General features: G+C 42.6%; 1 long non-coding RNA gene across 2 annotated transcripts in view; it reads right to left on the bottom strand.

Annotated features, from left to right (window-relative positions):
- LOC117509284 overlaps positions 1 to 12979 on the bottom strand; it is a 35894-nt gene extending 22915 nt beyond the window's left edge. The window contains exons 1-3 of one of the 2 annotated variants that reach the window (XR_004560359.1): positions 12968 to 12979; positions 12921 to 12923; positions 4668 to 4814 (exon numbers count right to left, since the gene is read on the bottom strand). This is a non-coding gene — a long non-coding RNA (uncharacterized LOC117509284). Of the gene's footprint in view, positions 1 to 4667; positions 4828 to 12920; positions 12924 to 12967 lie in introns of those variants that run through there. The other variant, XR_004560358.1, reaches the window with a different exon arrangement.
- Positions 12980 to 13260: the final 281 nt, after the last annotated feature.

The following is a 13260-nucleotide window of genomic DNA, read 5'->3' as shown; positions in this document are numbered from 1 at the left end:
AGTATTTGATCCACTGTCAATTTTGCTAGTTTCCCCACCTACAAAGAATGGAGAGGTCTGTAAGTTTTATCACAGGTACACTTCAACTGTGAGACAGAATCTAAAAAAAAAAAAAATTCTGAAAAATTACATTGTTTGATTTTTAAATACTTAATTTGCATTTTATTGCATGAAATAAGTATTGGATCACCTACCAACAAGCAAGAATTCTGGCTCTCACAGACCTGTTAGTTCTTCTTTAAGAAGTCCTCCTATTCTGCACTTTTACCTGTATTAATGGCACCTGTTTGAACTCATTACTTGTATAAAAGACGCCTGTCCACACACTCAATCAATCACGCTCCAACCTATCCACCATGGGCAAGACCAAGGAGCTGTCTAAGGACACCAGGAACAAAACTGTAGACCTGCACAAGGCTGGGATGGACTACAGGACAATAGGCAAGCAGCTTGGTGAGAATGCAGCAACTGTTGGTGCAATTCTTAGAAAATAAAAGTAACAAATGATGACTGTCAGTCTTCCCCGGTTTTGGGCTCCATGCAAGATCTCACCTCGTGGGGCAAGGATGACCTGGTCAAGGACCTGGTCAATGACCTGAAGAGAGCTGGGACCACAGTCACAAAGATTACATTAGTTACACACTACGCCATTATGGTTTAAAATTCTGCAGGACACGCAAGGTTCCCCTGCTCACGCCAGCACATGTCCAGGCCCATTTAAAGTTCACCAGTGACCATCTGGATGATCCAGAGGAGGCACTGGAGAAGGTCATGTGGTCAGATGAGACCAAAATAGACCTTTTTGGCATCAGCTCTACTTGCCGTGTTTGGAGGATGAGAACAACCCCAAGAAAACCATCCCAACCATGAAGCATGGGGGTGAAAACATTTTTGGGGGTGCTTTTCTGCAAAGGGGACAGGACAACTGCACCGTATTGAAGGGAGGATGGATGGGGTCATGTATTGTGAGATTTTGGCAAACAGCCTCCTTCTCTCAGTAAGAGCATTGAAGATGAGTCGTGGCTGGGTCTTCCAGCACGACAATGACCCCCAAATACAAAGCCAGGGCAAATAAGGAGTGGCTCCGTAAGAAGCATGTCAAGGTCCTGGAATGCCGAGCCAGTCTCCAGAACTGAACTCAATAGAAAATCTTTGGAGGGAGCTGAAACTCCAACCTGAAAGATCTGGAGAAAATCTGTATGGAGGAGTGGACTAAAATCCCTGCTGCAGTGTGTGCACACTTGGTCAAGAACTACAAGAATCATCTGAGCTCTGTAAGTGCAAACAAAGGTTTCTGTACCAAATATTAAGGTCTGTTTTTCTAGTGGATCAAATACTTATTTCATGCAATAAAATGCAAATTAATTATTTAAAAATCATACGATGTGTTTTTCTGATTTTTTTTTTTTAACATCTGTCTCTCACAGTTGAAGAGTACCTACAACAAAAATTACAGACCTCTCCATTCTTTGTAGGTGGGAAAATTTGCAAAATCGACAGTGGATCAAATATTTATTTGCCCCAGTGTATATAAGGGGCAAGATCAACGACAACGGCCAACAACTGATGGAGCTGTGCTGCTATCATGGCCTATGCATGAGCACCACCTTCTTCAAATGCAAGGATATCCACCAGGTGTCTTGGCCACTGGCACAAGTTGGATCTCATCATCACCAGGTGTGCAGACCTTGCCAGCTTTCTCCTCACCCACAGCTACCACAGTGCAGACTGTGATACGGATCACTCCCTCGTGGCCAGCAAGGTGCACATTGCTCCAAGGAAGCTGCACCACTACAAGAAGAAGGATCACACATGCTTCAATGCCTGCTGTGTTGACAGCTCAGAGAAAACGCAGCAGTTCATCAGCCCGTTCCAAGAAGCCACCTCCGAGAAGCTGTGTACAACTTGGCCATCAACGCCTATGGGAAAAAGGAGTACAAAAAGACACACTGGTATGAGGCCCACTGGGAGAAAATGGAGCCTGTGACTGAGCCCTCCTGGCCTAAAAGGCAGCACCCAGTCCCAGCACATTAGAAGCCCTCAAAGCTGCCAAGACAAAAGCCCAGCAAACTGCCCACCGCTGTGCCAACTCATATTGGCTAAACCTCTGTAGCAGTACACAGACAGCTGCTGACACTGGGGGCGCAAGATGCATGTATGAGGGCATCAAGAAGGCAACAGGCCCACCACCTCCAACTCTGCCCCACCAAAGAACTTAGGAGGAGTATTCAAACAAAGACAAATATTGTTGCTGTGAGGCAGCAGTGCCACCCACTAAGCCACTGTCCTGAAACTATGTTAGTAGAATCCAAGCTTGAAAACAACAGCTAGTATCAAAGAAATATTTAAATGTTAAATATATCAACCTTTCATCAGTTCACTGATCTGGTGATTTCTACATTCTTTTGTTTGGTCTAACAAGATTTTAAGATGTCACTGAAATTAGATATATATATAAAATGGGCAAAATGTTTGTGTATATGATATAATCCACAACTGATGCGACAGCCCTGGAATTCTCTGCCATCATTGTCCTGTCTCATTTTCATCACAGCACCAGTATAAGTCAACTTCAACATTTCACGAAATATCTAATTTATATCTAAGCTTGATGTCACACAGAGCCTGAAGGATATAAGTGATACAGTAATAAATGAGGGAAAAGTGTGATTTTCATATACAGTGGTCCCTCGTTTATCGTGGGAGTTACATTCTAAAAATAGCCCACAATAAGCGAAATCCGCGAAGTAGTCAGCGTTATTTTTTACAATTATTATAGACGTTTTAAGGCTGTGAAACCCCTCACTACACACTTTATACACTTTTCTCAAACAGGCATTAACATTTTCTCACTTTTCTCTCATGTGTAAACACTCTCAAAGTTCAAACCTTAGTAGAAAATAAGACCAATCTGTTTTCAGACCAAAACATTTTTTTTGAGAAATAAAAATAAATGCTTTCCTACAAATAATTATGATGGCTATTAGAACTAACAAATTTATTTTTAACGATCAACCTACGAGGTTGGACACATAAGAAATTATTGATAGTGACTGACCAGTATTTCACAGTTCCTCTGATTGTGCCTCTTCGTCCTGGCGCCACTCTTTTTCCACTGAGTCACACCGTGGTGCAGGTATCTTTTTCCGAGTGAAGAACACAGTTATGGGTAGTTGTTGCCGCTCTTTTTTCTTCTGGGTGAGAAGATTCTTAGAAACAGATACACAGAACACAATGCGCGTGCTCTCCCTTGGCGGTGCCGCGACCGGCCTGCTTGATGAGGACGAAGAACTCAATGCGCTCTAAAAAAAAAAAGCATGCAAAATTGGACTAAAAAAATCCACAAACTGCGAGGCCGCGAAAGATGAACCGCATTATAGCGAGGGACCACTGTATCTGATTCCCAAACCCTCACCACCTGGGTTTAATTGCAAAACAGTACAAAAAGCCAATTTTTCATGCCAAACTTTGGGTTTTTTGGGCTGCACAGCAATTTTATCCCCACAAAACAGCTATTTTTGACAATTTTCTGACTTTTTCACAATAAAACTAAAATACGGAACATAACTGCAGCAAAGTTTATTTTCAAACATTTGAAAACAATTTTACAAAGTTAAAAATGAACAGTTTTCCTTGATTTACAAATGTGCAACGAATCACTTTCCCTTATCAGACCCCAAATGTAGTCCCCCATCATGTTTTCATTGTAAGATCCCTGATATCTGTTCAAAGTTCATTATGTCTTAGTGGAAGTGCTCCCCATGTTCTTCTGAGTATGCCCTCATGTTGTCCTTGAAGTTGTCAAGGTGAGCATCCAGAATGTGGACCTTCAGTGACATCCTACAGCCCATTTGGCCATAGTTTCTCACCAAAGTCTCAACCAGCCTTGTGGTTGCCCAGAAACCCATGGACAACATCAACACAACTTTTACATGACTCCTGTTCCTTTGCTGTCATTTTATTTGGAAATTCAGGGCACTCAATGATTTTCTTGACTTGTGGTCCAATGAAAACACCAGCTTTCACTTTTGCCTCTGACAGCTTTGGGAAAAAGTCTTGAAGATACTTGAATGCTGCAGACTCTTTTTCAAGCGCTGTGACAAATTGTTTCATGAGACCCAGTTTGATGTGCAGAGGAGGGTACAAAACCTTGTGAGGATCCACCAATGGCTCATGTTTAATTTACGGATTCCAACTGAGAATTCAGTTCTTTCAGGCCATTGCTTCCGGTGATAATGTGCTGCCCAGTCTCTACTGTCCCAAAGGCAGAGAAAACAGGGAAACTTGGTGAAACCTCCCTGGAGTCCCATCAAAAATGCCACCATTTTGAAGTCCCCAATGACCTCCCATCCATACTCATCATAGTTCAAAGCTTCCAGCAGATATTTGACACTGTTGTAATCCTCCTTGAGATGCACTGAATGAGCCAAAGGAAGCAATGGATACTTGTTCCCAATGTGCAGTAGGTTCACGCCATATTCTTGGAACAGCAAACTTCATTGCTCTCTTTTCCCCTCTGTTGTTTGAGTAAATTACTCTCCTGTTCTTGCTCAATCTGTATAAATGAGGAAGGTTTTCATAAATATAATTGCTTTGTCAACATTGTATTATGTTTGAAATGATGTTTGAACCCTTTTGACATGATCACAAAAAGAAAATATGATGACCACAACTGGTTAATTTGCAATTGCATTGTCCTGACCACAAAACCAAAGTTTGGCGGTCAAGACCACTCTTTTCTCTTTTGATTGGTTGTGAAGAAATGGGAAATTAAGGTTTTAACCCAGGAACAAGACAAAAGTGAAAATTTGTTACTTTGTGAATTAATCTTGTGCTCAGGTGTGATAAAAAGGGACTGGTACACAAACAAACCCCAGCAAAGTGGGTATGCTGAGGTCACTGATTCTGGACCTTGGACAGCCACTGCTTCTGTCACACTAGATCACATCACACCCCTGTCTCAAAGGATAATAAAAAAAACCCTTTTCACGGACAGTGATCACAGCAAAGGTGTCTCCTAATCTCATATCTGTCCATAAGGTGCATTTCTGCCGCAGTCTCCAATTTACAGTACATTGTCACACTGCTCAGAACTGTCCATCTTAAAGAGATTAACATCAAGCAAGGAGATTTAGAATGAGAAGTGTGAGCTCATTTCACACTCAGTATCTGTCCTTCTCTTTTTCTCCCTGTAATGTTCTGTGGTGTCCTCTCCCTGAGGTGAGGCTTTTACCATCCATCAGCTCTCATGTACTGAGACAGTGTCACACCGGGCTCTCTGTTTTACCAGATAGCACCACTATGCCCTGAGGTTACCTTTGCACTTACAGTTGGACACCCCTAATATTTACTTGATATGTTGAAAATTGAAAAAGAGTACCACAGCATTATAAAGTTGGTACAGCGGAATCAAACTTTTATACTTCTGTAAGTCATTTTTATTTCTATGAATGCTTGGAAAAGGAAACTAGTTGTTTCACATCACTATTCTCTGTCAGTAATCATTTCTTAAACACCTCCTAAGAGAGATGTTTGGCTGATAAAGGAATGAAAGACTCTTGTGATCTTTATGGACAAATGGAATTAGAACTGTAGAACTTGGTACAACCCCAATTCCAAGTTGGGACGTTATGTAAAATGTAAATAAAAACAGAATACAATGATCTGCAAATCCTCTTTAACCTACATTCAATTGAATACACCACAAAGACAAGATATTTAATGTGAAAACTGATAAACTTTATTGTTTTTGTGCAAATATTTGCTCATTTTGAATGGATGCCTGCAACACGTTTCAAAAAAGCTGGGACAGCGGTATGTTTACCACTGTGTTTCATCACATTTCCTTCTAACAACACTCACTAAGTGTTTAGGAACTGAGAACACAAATTGTGAGTGTCATGATTGGGTATAAAAGGAGCATCCCCAAAAGGCTCAGCCATTCACAAGCAAAGATGGGGCGAGGATCACCACTTTGTGAGCAACTGCGTGAAAAAATAGTCCAACAGTTTAAAAACAATGTTTTTCAACATTCAGTTGCAAGGAATTTAGGTATTCCATCATCTACAGTACATAATGTAATCAGAAGATTCAGAGAATCTGGAGAACTTTCTACACGCAAGCGGCAAGGCCAAAAACCAACATAGAATGCCTGTGACCTTCGATCCCTCAGGCAGCACTGATTTAAAAACCGACATCATTGTGTGAAGGATCTTACTGCATGGGCTGAGGAACACTTCAGAAAACCATTGTCAGTTAACACAGTTTGTTGCTACATCTACAAGTGCAAGTTAAAACTCTACCATGCAAAGCAAAAGCCATACATCAACAACATCCAGAAACGCCGCCGCCTTCTCTGGGCCCAAGCTCATTTGAAATGGTCAGAAGCAAAGTGGAAAAGTGCTGTGATCTGATGAGTCCACATTTCAAATTGTTTTTGGAAATCATGGATGTCGTGTCCTACGGACAAAAGAGGAAAAAGACCATCTTGATTGTTACCAGCACAAAGTTCAAAAGCCAGCATCTGTGATGGTATGGGGGTGTCTTAGTGCCCATGGCATGGGCAACTTACATATCTGTGATGACACCATCAATGCTGAAAGGTACATCCAGGTTTTGGAGCAACACATGCTGCCATTCAAGCAACATCTTTTTCAGGGACATCCCTGCTTATTTCAGCAAGACAATGCCAAGCCACATTCTGTATGTGTTACAACAGTGTGGCTTCGTAGTAAAAGAGTGTGGGTACTAGACTGGCCTGCCTGCAGTCCAGCGCTGTCGCCCATTGAAAATGTGTGGCACATTATGAAGCTCAAAATATGGCAACGGAGACCCCATACTGTTGAACAACTGAAGTCTTACATCAAGCAAGAATGCGAAAAAAATTCCACCTACAAAGCTTGTGTCCTCAGTTCCCAAACACTTATTGAGTATTGTTAGAAGGAAAAGTAATGTAACACAGTGGTAAACATGCCACTGTCCCAGCTTTTTTGAAGCGTGTTGCAGGCATCCATTTCAAAATGAGCAAAGATATGCGCAAAAACAATAAAGTTTATCAGTTTCAACATGAAATATCTTGTCTTTGTGGTGTATTCAATTGAATATAGGTTGAAAAGGATCTGCAAATCATTGTATTCTGGTTTTAATTTACATTTTACACAACGTCCCAACTTCATTGGAATTAGGGTTGTGTATATATATATATATATATATATATATATATATATATATATATATATATATATATATATATATATAAACCACCTCAGCTGGTCCCTCTCAGTGTGAGAAAACAGTGGCTCTACTCCAAGCTCCTTGCGAATGACAGAGCTTCTCACCTTATCTCTAAGGGAGACACCCACCTTCCTGAGGAAACCCATTTCAGCTGCTTGTACCCGTGATCTAGTTCTTTCAGTCATGACCCAACCCTCATGACCAGAGGTGGAAGTAGGAACGAAGAATGACCAGTAGATTGAGAACTTCGCCTTTTGGCTCAGCTCCCTTTTTGTCACAACAGTACTGTGGAGTGCATGCAACACCTTCCCTGCTGAAATGATTCTCCAGCCAGTCTCATGCCCAATTGTCCCCTCTCTCGTGAACAAGACCCCAAGGTACTTGCACTCCTTCATTTGGGGCAAGGCCTCATTCCCTACCAGGAGTAGGCAATCCATCGGTTTCCTGCTGAGAACTATGGTCTCAGATGTAGAGATGCTGATCCTCATCCCAGCCATGTCACACAAGGCTGTGACCCAATCCAGTGAGTGCTGGAGGTCATAGGCCGATGAAGCCAACAGGACCACATCGTCTGCAAAAACAGTGATGAAACCCTGAACCCACCAAACTGAAGACCCACTGCACCTCGATATCCTGTCTATGAATATCACAAATAGGATTGTGACAAGGCGCAGACTGGCAGAGGCCAACACCCACCAGAAACAAGTCCTACTTACTGCTGAGAACCGAACACAGCTCTTGCTTTGAGAGTACAGAGATTGGATGGCCCTGAAAAGGGACCCCCTCACTCCATACTCCTGCAGCACCTCCCACAGTATCTCCTTTGGTACCTAAACATACACCTTGTCCAAGTCCACAAAACACATGCAGACTGGATTGGCATACTCCCAGCCCCCCTCCAAGAGCCTTGTGAGAGTGAAGAGCTGGTCGGTTGGTCCACAGCAAGGATGGAACCCACCTTGTTCTTCTACAATCTAAGGTTTGATTATCTGCCGAATCCTCCTTTCCAGCACCCTGGAGAAGACTTTACCAGGGAGGCTGAGTAGTGTGATGCCCCTGTATTTGGCACACACTCGCTTGTCCCACTCTTTAAATATGGGGACCACCACCCTAGTTTGCCACTCCTTAGACAATGTCCCAGACCTCAACAAAATGTTGAAGAAGCATCTCATCCAAGACAATCCCCCCACACCCAGAGCCTTCAGCATTTCTGGATTGATCGCATCAACACCCAGGGCTTTGCCACTGCTGAGTTGTTTGACTACCTCTGTGACTTCCACCAGGGAAATTGATGATGATCCCCCATCAGCTTCCAGCTCTGCCCCTACTATAGATGGTTCTCCAGTCTGATGCATGAATTCCTCAAAGTGTTCCTTCCTGTGTCCAGTTACCTCCTCAGTTGCAATGAGCGGTGTCCCACACTTACTGTAGACAGTTTTGATGGCTCACCATTTTCCCCTCCTGACATTCCTCAATGTCTGCCAGAAGCACCTTGGTGCCAACCGAAAGTCCTTCTACATGGTTACTCCAAACTCCTCCCACACCCACTACTTTTCCTCTCTCACAGCAGAGGCTGCCGCCCTTCAGGCCTGTCGGTACTTTGCAGCTGCCTCCAGAGTCCTCCAAGATAACATATCCTAGAAGGACTCCTTCTTCAGTCAGACAGCTTCCTTGACCAATGGTGTCCACCATGGTGTCTGAAGGTTGTCACATGTTGAGGCACAAAAGATGTTCAGGCCACAGCTCCCTGCTGCAGCTTCAACAATGGAAGCTTTGAAGATTGCCCATTCTGGTTCAGTGCCCCCAATCACCACAGTGATGCCAGAGAAGCTCCACTGGAGGTGTCTCCACTGGAGGTGTAAGTTGAAGATCTGTCGGACAGTGGGCTCCTCCAGTGGAGCTTCTCTGGCATCACTGTGGTGATTGAGGTGATTGTGGTGATTCAATGCCCCCAATCACCACAGTGATGCCAGAGAAGCTCCAGTGGAGGTGTCTCCACTGGAGGTGTAAGTTGAAGAACTGTCGGACAGTGGGCTCCTCCAGACATTCCCAGTTCACCCGCACTATCTGTTTGAGCTTACCAGGTCTGTCCTACGTTCTCTCCCACCCTCTGATCCAACTCACCACCAAATGGTGATCAGTTGACAGCTCCATCCCTCTCTTCACCAGAGTGCCCAGATGATACGATCAAAAAATCGATGATAAACTTTCAGCCTAGGGTACTCTGGTACCATGTACACTTATAAGCATCCCGATGTTCAAACATGGTTTTCGTTATGGACAATCCTTGACTAGCACAGAAGTCCAACAACAAACAACCACTGTTTAAAATCAGGGAGGCTGTTCCTTCCAATCACGCTTCTTCAGGTTTCTCTGTCATTGCCTGTGCGTACGTTGTAGTCCGCCAGCAGAACAGTGGAGTCCCCCACTGGAGCCCTGTACAGAAGTCCATTCAGGTACTTCAGTGGTTCCCCTTGCAGGTGATGAGTCCTCAGGGTGGAGATGGAAAGTCCACATTGCCTTTTCGGGATATGCCCAACCGGACTCCTTGGCCAGCCTGGCCACCAGGCACTGATGGGTCCTCCATCTTGGCCTGGCTCCAGACAGTGACCCTGGGCTTCCTCCGGGCCAGATCACATTTCCTCTGCCTCATTTTTCCATGGACTCATTATGAACCATTCTTAGTCTGGCCCCGCGCCTCAGGTTAATAGGGGCAAACAATCGTCTCCACGACAATAAGGTAATGGTTCCCAGAGAGGTGTATATTAGATTCTATTGTCTTATGTACAGTTTGCACGTGTTCAATCAAGCCCCTGTCACGTGAAAATGTCACAAGGACAACAATGGAAATAAGCATTTATGCTTTATTTTGTTATCTGTGTATCACTGACACATTCACCTCTGTATGTTTATATTGATGGTGCAGAATAACCTCAGTCAGTCAATCATAAACAATATTTTTACATTTAAACAGCATCTGCAGGAGAGCGTGTGTGTGTGCATACATGAACTTATGACAAGAGTGGAAGTTAGCTTTGAGTTTGCGGAAGTTAGTGTGCATGCTAATATCCACAAGATGTCTTGTAAATCAGTCCAGAGGTGTTATCAAAAACAGCGTTTTCAGTTTTAGAAGTGTTTATTTCTCGCTAGCTTTTACATAACATATGAGAAACATGTTATATTTACACACAACAAAGCACAGTTAGCTAGACCAGCCAGTGACGTCACCATACTAATGTTTCAAAATATCTTGGAAATTACTCCAGAGGTGTTATCAGGTTCCAAAACCAGTTTTCAGTTTTAAAAGTGTTTATTTCTGGCTAGCTTTTACATGTTATATTTACACATAAACGAAGCGGTTTTGGAGACCCAAAGAGAGACCAGTCACTGACATCACACTGCCGCTCTGCTCTGACTGGCTGTCACCCCCGCTCCTCAAAAAAAAAAAAAAAAGTGACATCCTCACTTCTTAAAATACCTCTTAAAATAGGTCAAGGCTAGCCATCTTTGAACTTGTCCAAGGTCTGTGTCCCAAGAATGTGAATTTGAAGACTCTGGCAATAATAGGACTGAACTTATGCTGAGCACAGACAGACAGACATATGGACAGACGGACGGATGGATGCAAAGCCTTCACAATACCCGATAGCCAAATTTGATGGCCTCGAGTAAAAATCACCTTCATTTTCTATTTTGTAATAAAGATTATATCTGATTACTTTTCACATGTAATCAGAAGTAATAAAACACAATCTGAAGTAGTAAAACAAAGCCTTTGGACTTAAATTATTTATTATTACTCATTAATCTGATATAGTTTAATATTATTCACCTTATTCAGCCCCGCCCACTTTTACAACAGAGGCATTTTTGTTTCATCTCAGAACTTCCGCTGAGCAGTGTTTTCAATATAGAACAATGGAAGATATTCCATGGATAGAAACAAAGACCTTTCTGAAAAGCTCAGAGGTCGACTCTGGCTTACCCATGGGTCATAACAGAGTGGGAAGATGACATGAAAAACTGGCTCTCGATTATTTTTAACTACTTTGTGTTGTCACTTGGCGTGGACGGTTTGGCTATGAGGAACTATGAGCTCTGTGCTGCACAGAGGTGCGGAGCTTGTATAAAAGCACAATCAAGTTAAAATATACCCAACAAGTCCTACCACCGTAATGCCGATTATGTAACATTAATAAACGTATGGTGTTATTTCATTCAGTGTTTGGGTGTATCAAACACCAGAAAATGAGTAAATAAGATAGCAGCTAATGCTACAAACACAGCTTACCCATTTGTCTCACTCGCATCCGCCGTGGCTTCTTCAACGGAGTGCTATAGTCCAACCATTTCTCTTGGTAAGGATGCAGTGGTGTGGGGTTTTTCTCCATAAAATAAAAAGAACAGACATAGGGACGTTTGGGTGGATTTTTCAAATTTAGCGCCTTTAGCCAGCACCGGAGATCTTCGTCTTTCGATGGAGGAGGCAACAAGTTAAATGCTGGTCCACAGCACTCAGACCTCTACTTTCCATGTTCAAAACATTGTTCTGAAAGCAATAGTTTCCTCTTCTTCCAGTTGTTGTGGCACCCACAAACTGAACAATTAATGCTACTCATGTTTGGACACTTCTAGCGTACTGTGTTCCCACATAGCTAATCATTAGACAAAGTGTCAAACTGGAAGTTGCTTGACAAAATGGAGCCGCCCACCCTGACTTCCTGAATAAGGTGAATATCTGTAAACAGTTTGTCTTCTGCTCGTCAATCAAAACTGTGATAAAAAGGTTTAGGTTTCAGATTTCAAAGTGGGCCATGGTGCTCTTTTGTTTGGGAATGCCAACATGAATGGAAGAGAATCTTTTATGCACAAATTCTGCAAAATTAAGCAGACAAAAACTACTTTTGCTGCATAATACCAAAGATATTTGCAGAAGAGCTCAATACAGGTTAAAGACATCCTCACTTAAATTCAATATATTTATGTCTTTGCCCAATAGTTTGGCAGTTTTACTATTTTGTTGGAAGTTGTTCAGTTTATTTTCCTTGATTCACCTGTCAGTGGTATGATAACAGCAATCGCACCGCAGTCCCGTCACACTGCTAACACCAGCTTGACAGGTTCAAACTCGTTATCCTGTGAGACAACAGTAATATCTGCTGTGCTACAGTGTCACCTTCATCTCAGCAGTCTGCTGTTCGTCAGGTGAAGCACACAGCACTGGGCCCCAGATAAGACAATCCAGCAAGTAAGTCTGAGGAACTGAAAACACACAAAAATACCCATTAGTTAGAATGCATAATGCAAAAGAATAAAACATAAATGTGACTATATTATATCAGAAATCGAACTGTTTGAAAAAGACTTAAATTATGGCCATGAGTGCTGTCATTTTTAGTGAGAAAAACAATAATTATTTTAATCATCTTTAAACACAAAGCCTATTTATCCCAAGACATTAGCAGTGTAGCCGCTTTTCATGACAGCTCGTGTCATCTCTGCGATCGTTCAGAGGCTGCTGGCTGCAGCTTTTGTGAAGACCTGTTTTCTTCTTCTTTTTCTTCATCTTCTTTGAACATTAAGCTATGCATAATTAGGGGCATGGCATCTTGAGTGCGCAAGGAATCTGACTTCAAACTAATCTTCACAAAATCAAAATACATTAATGTTCTCCTTTTCCAAAGAACTGTCTTTCCAAACCTTCCAAAGCCTAGATGGGTTGAGCTGAAAATACTGTGTTATCACTTGACCTGAGGTTACTGCTGCCCAGGGGAATTCCTGGGGGCCTCCCCACTCCCCACTATCTCACAAGAGCAATTAGTCTTCAAAAACATGGTGAGACTTCAAAGGTTTTTCTAAAGTCAGAATGGGTTTAAACTCAGTTCAACGTAGGTTATCGGACATCAAAGCCAGAGATCAGCCAAGGCTCCTACAAGATAACAGATCAATAAACACAGAGTTGTCAGCATCCAGATGTGCCACTTTTATGACACATCCAGACAGAGGTGGGACAAAGTCACTGTCAAG

Source organism: Thalassophryne amazonica, chromosome 4, assembly GCF_902500255.1.
Source record: "Thalassophryne amazonica chromosome 4, fThaAma1.1, whole genome shotgun sequence".
In the NCBI taxonomy this organism is placed as follows: Eukaryota; Metazoa; Chordata; class Actinopteri; order Batrachoidiformes; family Batrachoididae; genus Thalassophryne; species Thalassophryne amazonica.
Note: the sequence above shows the minus strand (reverse complement) of the source record. Positions and strands in the feature narration are given on the sequence as shown.